The 7,571-nt window shown below is 41.1% G+C and overlaps 1 long non-coding RNA gene across 1 annotated transcript in view; it reads right to left on the reverse strand.

The window, feature by feature from the left end:
- The window catches only part of LOC309362166, a 390,859-nt gene that overhangs the window by 34,420 nt on the left and 348,868 nt on the right, over positions 1-7,571 (reverse strand). The window lies entirely within an intron of this gene.

The following is a 7,571-nucleotide window of genomic DNA, read 5'->3' on the forward strand; positions in this document are numbered from 1 at the left end:
CTCACCCATAGTACTTGATCCATTAACTGATTGCCCAAAATGCCATGTTTTCAACCACATACACCCCTGGAGTCAAAAATTCTGTCTATAATTGTCACCTAGAAATATATTCCAAAGGGAAATGAATATCACAAGCTGGTTCCACAGGGTGCAGGTGAACCACAGCTTATCAATTTCTTATGATGCCTACCCCTTTTGACATAAATGATGGAGGAAAGAGATACAGATTCATAGCCTTTGGACAACATATTCAACAGCCAGTCTAGATTCTTTCCACTGCTCCAGGGTCATTTGTGACCAGCAGAAGTATGGTGACATTTGGGGAGAAAAAGGCTGGATCTAGACATATCAAAGAAGCATTTCAGTTTAAAGGATTGTAAATTTACACAGAGAAAATAGATAGAGAAAAACGGTACTCCATCTGGTGGCACAATGTTATATCGCATATACAGAGCTTTTTCTTTACCTGTCTAGCTGAGTTCATAGCCTGACATTCCTCAATTTCTATGTGGAGGTTTACCATTTATTAAGATGGAGCAGGGGAAACTCAGGCCAAGGGCCAAATGTGAGCCAACCCTTTCCATCGGTCCCTTGGGACTCTTCCCAGGCTCCCTCTCCTCAGTCTCATCCCCTCTCCCCAGTCCATATCCCTCACCAGCCCTACTTTGTACCTGCTTGACAGGTTTTGCCCGGATGGAATATGACCTTGAACTCTGATGATGCCTCTTGCTTCTCAGGATGAAGAAAAGGTGTGTGTGTGTGTGTGTGTGTGTGTGTGTGTGTGTGTAGAAACTATCCCCCCAGAAATTTGCCCATTAGGGAATGTGGTCCTTGGGGATAAAGGGTTCCCTACCCCTGACTTTCACTTACAGCTGTGTTGAATTGCTCCCATCATGTTTAACATGATGTTCAATGCATATTTTTAAAAGTACAGATTGCACCCATGGGGTTGGCTAATTGATATTGGAATCAAAGCAGATGGCAAACAGGAGGTTTAACCCATTGCTCCTGTGCTGTGGTCCTTGTTTGAAATTGCTATTTGCATTGAGGGGAAGCAAAACAAAATCCCTCGCATTTGGTCCCCTTACAGCCTGCTGTGAGCTCTATAATTGTCATCCCCTTGCCAAAGCTGCAATTTGTGCTTTTAAAAAAAGTCCAAAGGCACATTTAACATTACCTGTGGTTTGACCCTCAGAAATTTAACATCCAGAAGCCCTAGGGAGGAAGCTGGATGCTGAAGACTGATGACCCTAGCAAACTGTACTGCAAACTATACTACAGTGCTCTTTCTAGAGAGAAAGTGCTGGTACCATTATTATCAACTTTCAGGTGCCAGTCAAAGACATTTCTGTTCACCCAAGCATTAGGGTCTTAATTGGGATTATAGTATATGGTGATACCTAAACCTTTATTGAAGTCCAACTTTTCAGTAGGGTGGGGTAGGATTTGTGTTATTGTCAATTGTTCTTTTGTATTATGCATGCTTTTGTAAGTCACTCTGAGACATTTTTATAGTAAAAACAAGAATAGTAATTCATCTGGGAAAGGCTACAGGAATTTGGAATGCATGCATTTGAATGATAGTCAGAATCAAGTAACTTGCTCCTGTCATGCTTTCATATGTCTAGCTGGATGGTGTCATTTCGAGCCTACTTCTTCACACTTATGCCCCTAGCTGGATTGAGGAAAGTGTGTTTCATTTCTTGGACCAACCTTTGAAATGCAATAATGCCTATTAGTATGCATAAACTGTGGTGTGTGTGTGTGTGTGTGTGTGTGTGTGTGTGTGTGGAGGGTGAGCATGTGTGTTGCTTTGTAGCATTTCTTCATCTTACTCACCATGGTTGGTGGCATAGCATCTTTCAAAGTCACAGCAAAGTAATGAATCCAGTGATCAATATGTAATTTTGTTGCATCCTTTCAGTATTGTGGGATTAATTTAATGGCGGAGGTTAACAGAATGTCAATGGATTTCTTGGTGTGAATATCAGGAATAAATGTGCTAAATTTAATTGTTTGAAGATCATTAAAAGCCGGCTTTAGCAATAATTGTGCCTTTTAATGTTTCAGATAATGTCCCCATTAGTGTAGAAATGGTGGGCAGGAGCTGAAAACGGAACTTTTCAGTGATGTAAATGAGCATTTATTTTCAATTGATAATTTTGATGTTGATATCTTTGCTGTCAAAAAGAAAACTTCATTGAGGAGGAAATATAAAGACTCCGCTGTAATAAGGGGAACAATAAGTTGTATCCAATTCTAGTCCTACTCAGAGTAGATCCATTGAAGTTAATGGGCAAGACTATTTTAGGTTCACTAATTTCATTGAGTCTACTCTGAGTAGAATTTTGTTGCATACGGCCTTAGAGTTTCTATCACTACAGAGCAGGTTTTACCTTGGAAAGGAGTGAGACAAGAGAGAAACTGCTCAGACCTGTGCCTAGAAGGTGTGGGTCAAACGGAAAGCCTCCAGACCCATGGTTTCTAGGCATGGCAAAAGGGGAAGTGTGGACAAGCCCCTACTTTTATTAACATTTTATATCTGTTCCCGGCCCCAGTCTAGCCAGTGTTATGCTTTCAGAGACTTTTGAGTATGACAATGTTCTTGGCTCACTTTTTCAGGGATCAGAAACCATTGCCTCTCCAGACAGTGTTGGACTACACCTCCCTTTATCCTTGACCATTGGTTATGCCAGCTAGGGCTGAAGGGAATTGGAGTCCAGCAACGACATCTGGAGTGTCACAGATTTCCCTACTTTAGCTTCATCATTGTATTCTCTCAACTGAGCTTAATACCTTTGATATGAAGATATGAGTTCCATCTGCCTTGCTTTCAATATGACTAGCATTCAATGGTTTCACAGAATTCTTCCTCCTGTGGATTTTTTTTGATGGTCCAGCAATGGTCCAGGGAAGGCCCAGGAAGAAAAAAAATGAGGCAAATTACAGGTGGGACAGTTTGTTCTCAGCATCTGGTTCTCAGCCAAGAAATTGTATCAGAAGGTGAAAGTTCTAGTTTTAGCTACATAATGAATAATGACTATTTAAGAATAATATTCATAGATTTATCAGGCAGATAAGAGGTTTTCTAGTTGTTAGAGAACCACAGCACCTGTGTTCAGAAAAATCTGTGCAGTTTGTAATTGGTCACTGCGTAGTTCAGTTGGGTCTCAACATCTTTTATACAGAGAGTGTAACTTCCAATATAGCCAGTGCCTCTTGCGCATTTCAAGAGGAAACCAACAAGAGAGGGGCTATACAGTCCTTTCAGGGAATCTTGCATGCCTTGCCCTAAGGTTCCTCATAATTCAGTTTCATAGACATTGTGTGTTTAGCGTGGATTTTGTCTATTCAATGATACCTGTAAGTACGTACATTGTGCAATGGATTTGGTAGGTCCTTTATGAGTTACAGTTTTCAGCCTGAACCTACTGCCAATGACATGCTTAAATCCAAATGATTGCATAGTATAACTGATCACTCTGGTTTATGATAAATATGATATATACTCTGGTTTATGTTGTCTTTTTTAAGTATCTAAAAGTAGAAATTTCAAAAAAGGCAAATACTGCCATGTGTTCATTTTATTTAAATGTTGTGTTAGGGAGCAATTATTTCCAACGCATTCAAAAATGGAACTGATTTGTTTTATATCGCAGTAATATATAACTCAGATTGTTCTTATTCCATGCTGACAGGTGAAAGAAGAGCTAAGATATATGAAGTCAATAATCCGAGTTTACTCTGCTGCAGCAAAAAACGAGCAGTTCCTTTGACGTTGCTCCATATATGCTGTCAGTGAAGGATTTTTCTTGTTTCAAAGCCTTTCCCACATCATTTATTTTAACCTCGCATTCTGTTAAAGTTGCACCGTGTTGTGATACAAGCCAGAGGTCTGGATGTGGGATAATTTGAGAATGAATGGTGCAATCATATGAGCCACTGTACCAGCAAATAAGAGTTTGAGTTGCAGCACTAAGTCGCAGGATGGGATCTCAATACTTTTTCCAGAAGCTTTGGTTTCCTGTTATCTGACCACATCATTAGGAATGGCAGTAAGACTTTTACATATGAGAAGTAGCGAAGGCTTGGAAGGGTGAAGGTACTCATGATGGCACTCCACTTGTTGGGATGGTAATAGGCAGGGTGAGATGGTAGAAAAACTGGGAGAGTACCAGTGCAGCAGAGGTAATTGATACCTCAGAGCTCACCAGCCCCTCACCCTCCTCCATCTCCAATGCAACACATGTAACAACACTGTATCTTGGAGGATGTCGATCCCTCTATACTCCCTTCACAAGTCACTACTGACGAAACATCTTCCTGTCACTGTTGGCTGAGGCAAGGTCCCATAGCTAACCTTGGAGCTCAGCATTTAGAAGTAGCTTCATAGCAGAGAGTCTAATAGCTAAAAAGTTACAGGTAAGAGCAAGAAAACCTTCACACAGGTCCTGTTTCTGATATACTGCGGTGCCATTCTCCATGCCAAAAGATTTCTTCACTAAAGAGAGATGGGGCTTTTACAGGCATTTCAGCCATTTGCACTAGCTTTGGCAGGGGGAATCCCAATTTTTCCTGAATGAAGAGGTTATATATTTGCATGTTGTCTGCATCTAATCCTCCCAAGAAATAGATGTCATTCCTTGATAGAATGTTTGGTCACTCTATACTAGTAATAATTCTGGAGATGGCATTTCTGTGCTGTGCAGAGAAAGGGCATAGCCCCATGGTAGAACATCTGTGTTGCATGCAGAAGCTCCCAGGTTCAATTCATGGCATATCCAGGTAGGACTGGGAAAGATTCCCTGCTTGCAATGCTGGAAAGGCAGTGCCGACAATACTGATCTGAATAGCCCAGTGGTCTGATTCAGTAAAGGCAGATTTCCATGTTCCTATAAGAAAGGAGGTCACTTTTTCATTGCTATGATCTTTCTTCTTCCATGGGTAGATCACTTAGAAGGAAGGAATGGGGCCAAGAAGAGTGTATAGATGCTGGTGGGCCAGTTGATAAGGGTGCATAGTCAAGATCTGCTTTGTGGGTTCCTAAGGGCCACTGATTTTCCATTTCTGCCATCATTTCTGCCATCAGAAGAAATTGTATGTTTCTTTACTGAGTGCGTAATTAGCTTCAAAAAACTACTATCACACAATATGGTGATGGTCTCTAGCTGATATGGCTTTTTAAGTGGAATGAATGAAATGAATGAAGTGATTAGACAACATCATGGAGACAGAGTTATTATTTATGGAGAACTTGTTAAGGGCAAGATCCCTCTGGATTCAAGGTACTGGGCATAAGCCAAAGGGGATGGCTGCTGCCTTCATGAGTTTTGGCCTTTTGAAGGTATCTTGGTGACCAATTTGTGAAAGCGAGTGCTGAACTAGATGGACTTTGGTTTGGCCCAAATGAGTTCTTTGTATGTCCTTACGATAACTTTAAGGTACACTGACAATATTTCAGGGTCCCATAAACTAGCCTCTGAGAGCAAACTCCCCTGCATGTAGCAAGTCCCACCTTAGTTATTCTTTGTGGATTATTTTTCATCCTTACTTTCCAATTTAATTCTCATCAAGAGGTTCACATCAAGAAGGGTAAGGAAACCCTTCTCCAGTATCTTTTCATCCTTGAACTTTCCCCCCTCCTTTTGTTACCTTGATTCAAGAATTTCCTTTGTTTGGGAGATTGTACTAAATCTCTTTGATTAGAGTTCCTTTCAAGTAATTGACATGTTATTTTGCTGGTCTTATGATCTTTTCTTCATTTATTGAATTTTTTGGGAGTCATTGTTCTGGGAAGGTCTATGCTTCCCTTTCCTTTGATGCCCCCAGAATGACCTGAGCTTCTTAAGACAGAAACTGACTTTTAAGAAGTTATTTATTTTATTCTGAAAGTTTCTTCTCAAAGGACTAGTTCTTCCACCAGACTGTAACAAAAATGAATGACTAGTTGCATACATGTGATAGAGCCAACTGAGAAATAATTTTTTATAGCATAGAATTTAAACACAGCAATTTTAAATGGTGTCATTTCCTACACTTCTGTCTTCACAGAATTATAATGGGTTTTCTTCTCTGACATGGATAAATGTTGGGTAGGTGATCTCTGAGATGCTTTTATTCAGGCTGTGCATGGATCTTCTGTCTCATCCAGCAAGACTCATCCTACATTGTTATTTTCCTTCATCTATTTGTTTGCATTTCAATACCTTGTGAGGTGACAGGGATGGCCTTTCTTTCGTGCGAGCACTTCAGTTGGAGAACAGCCTTTACCAAAGGTGTCATGGGCTTTGAAGATGCTCAAACTCAGGACAAAAGGGAGAAGTGTGCTAAGAGGAAGGGACACTTGGCAAACCCTCACCATGATCAAGTCCTGCCTGGAAACCTATGTCTCCACTGTGGGAGGACTTGTGGATCCAGAATTGGTCTTCATAGTCACCTATGGACTCACTGTTAAAACCGTGTTCATGGAAGACAATCTTACTCGGCTGTGAGTGATGACCAAAGAAAGAAAAGGAGGAAGTGGGGAAATAAGCTATTTCCTATCTAATAAGGTATTTCCTATCTAACCCGTGTGTGCTTAAGGAAAAGTCATTCATAAAGTGTTATTAATATGGAGACAAACAATGTCAATGAGATTATACTATACAACTGAATGTATTGTCGCCAACATTCAGTTGGGGTGGACTTGTTCCACCTAAATGAAGAAGGCAGCTGTATTAGACACTGTCTGAGAGAGGAGGCTATGACAGATCCCTCTCACACAACCTGATTTAGTAAGGTAAAATATCACAGAGGAATAATAACATTCAGAATGATGTTATGGTCAGTGGTGTCAAAGGCCACTGAGAGATCCAGCAGAACTAGGAAACAGCTCTCACCTTTGCCTCTAGCCCGCTGGAGATCATCGACCAGCGCGACCAAGGCAGTTTCAGTCCCATGGTGAGGCCTGAATCCGAATTGGAAGGGATCCAAATGGTCCGCATCTGCATCAGGCGTGCTTGGAGTTGTTCAGCAACCACCTGCTCAATCACCTTGCCCAAGAATGGTAGACTTGAGACTGGGCGATAGTTGGCCATATTGGCTGGGTCTAAAGATTTATTTTTAAGAAGTGGTTTAATGACTGCCTCTTCCCAGCAGGTCTGGGAAGGCTCCCTCGCAGAGGAAGGATAATGTGCCTTGCGAAATCCACTGAAATCTCAACCCTTTCCACCGTAGTGATCTGGTTGCATTACCACATTATGCTACTCCTTTGTTTCCCGGTGTTACACTCAAAGTGAACATTCAGTAAAGCAGTTCCATGCACAGTGCCTCTGCACAACTAATGAAAGGAAGGAATCTGCCACTGCTCACATACTGAGAGGAGAAAATATGACAGATTGACCTGTGAGTTGGCCAGTCATCACCAATATCTTACCCTCTGGATAGGGCAAATGGGAAATAACGTTATTGTCATTTGCACTGCTAGAAAAAGAAATAAATGAATGAAGAAAATATTAGTGTCTCAGGGCATGAGGAGGGGGAATACGACTAAGCAATATGATTTTGAACAGATTAAAAAAGGAACTGGGGCT

Source organism: Podarcis melisellensis (assembly GCF_964234715.1).
Source record: "Podarcis melisellensis genome assembly, chromosome: Z".
NCBI classification, from domain to species: Eukaryota; Metazoa; Chordata; class Lepidosauria; order Squamata; family Lacertidae; genus Podarcis; species Podarcis melisellensis.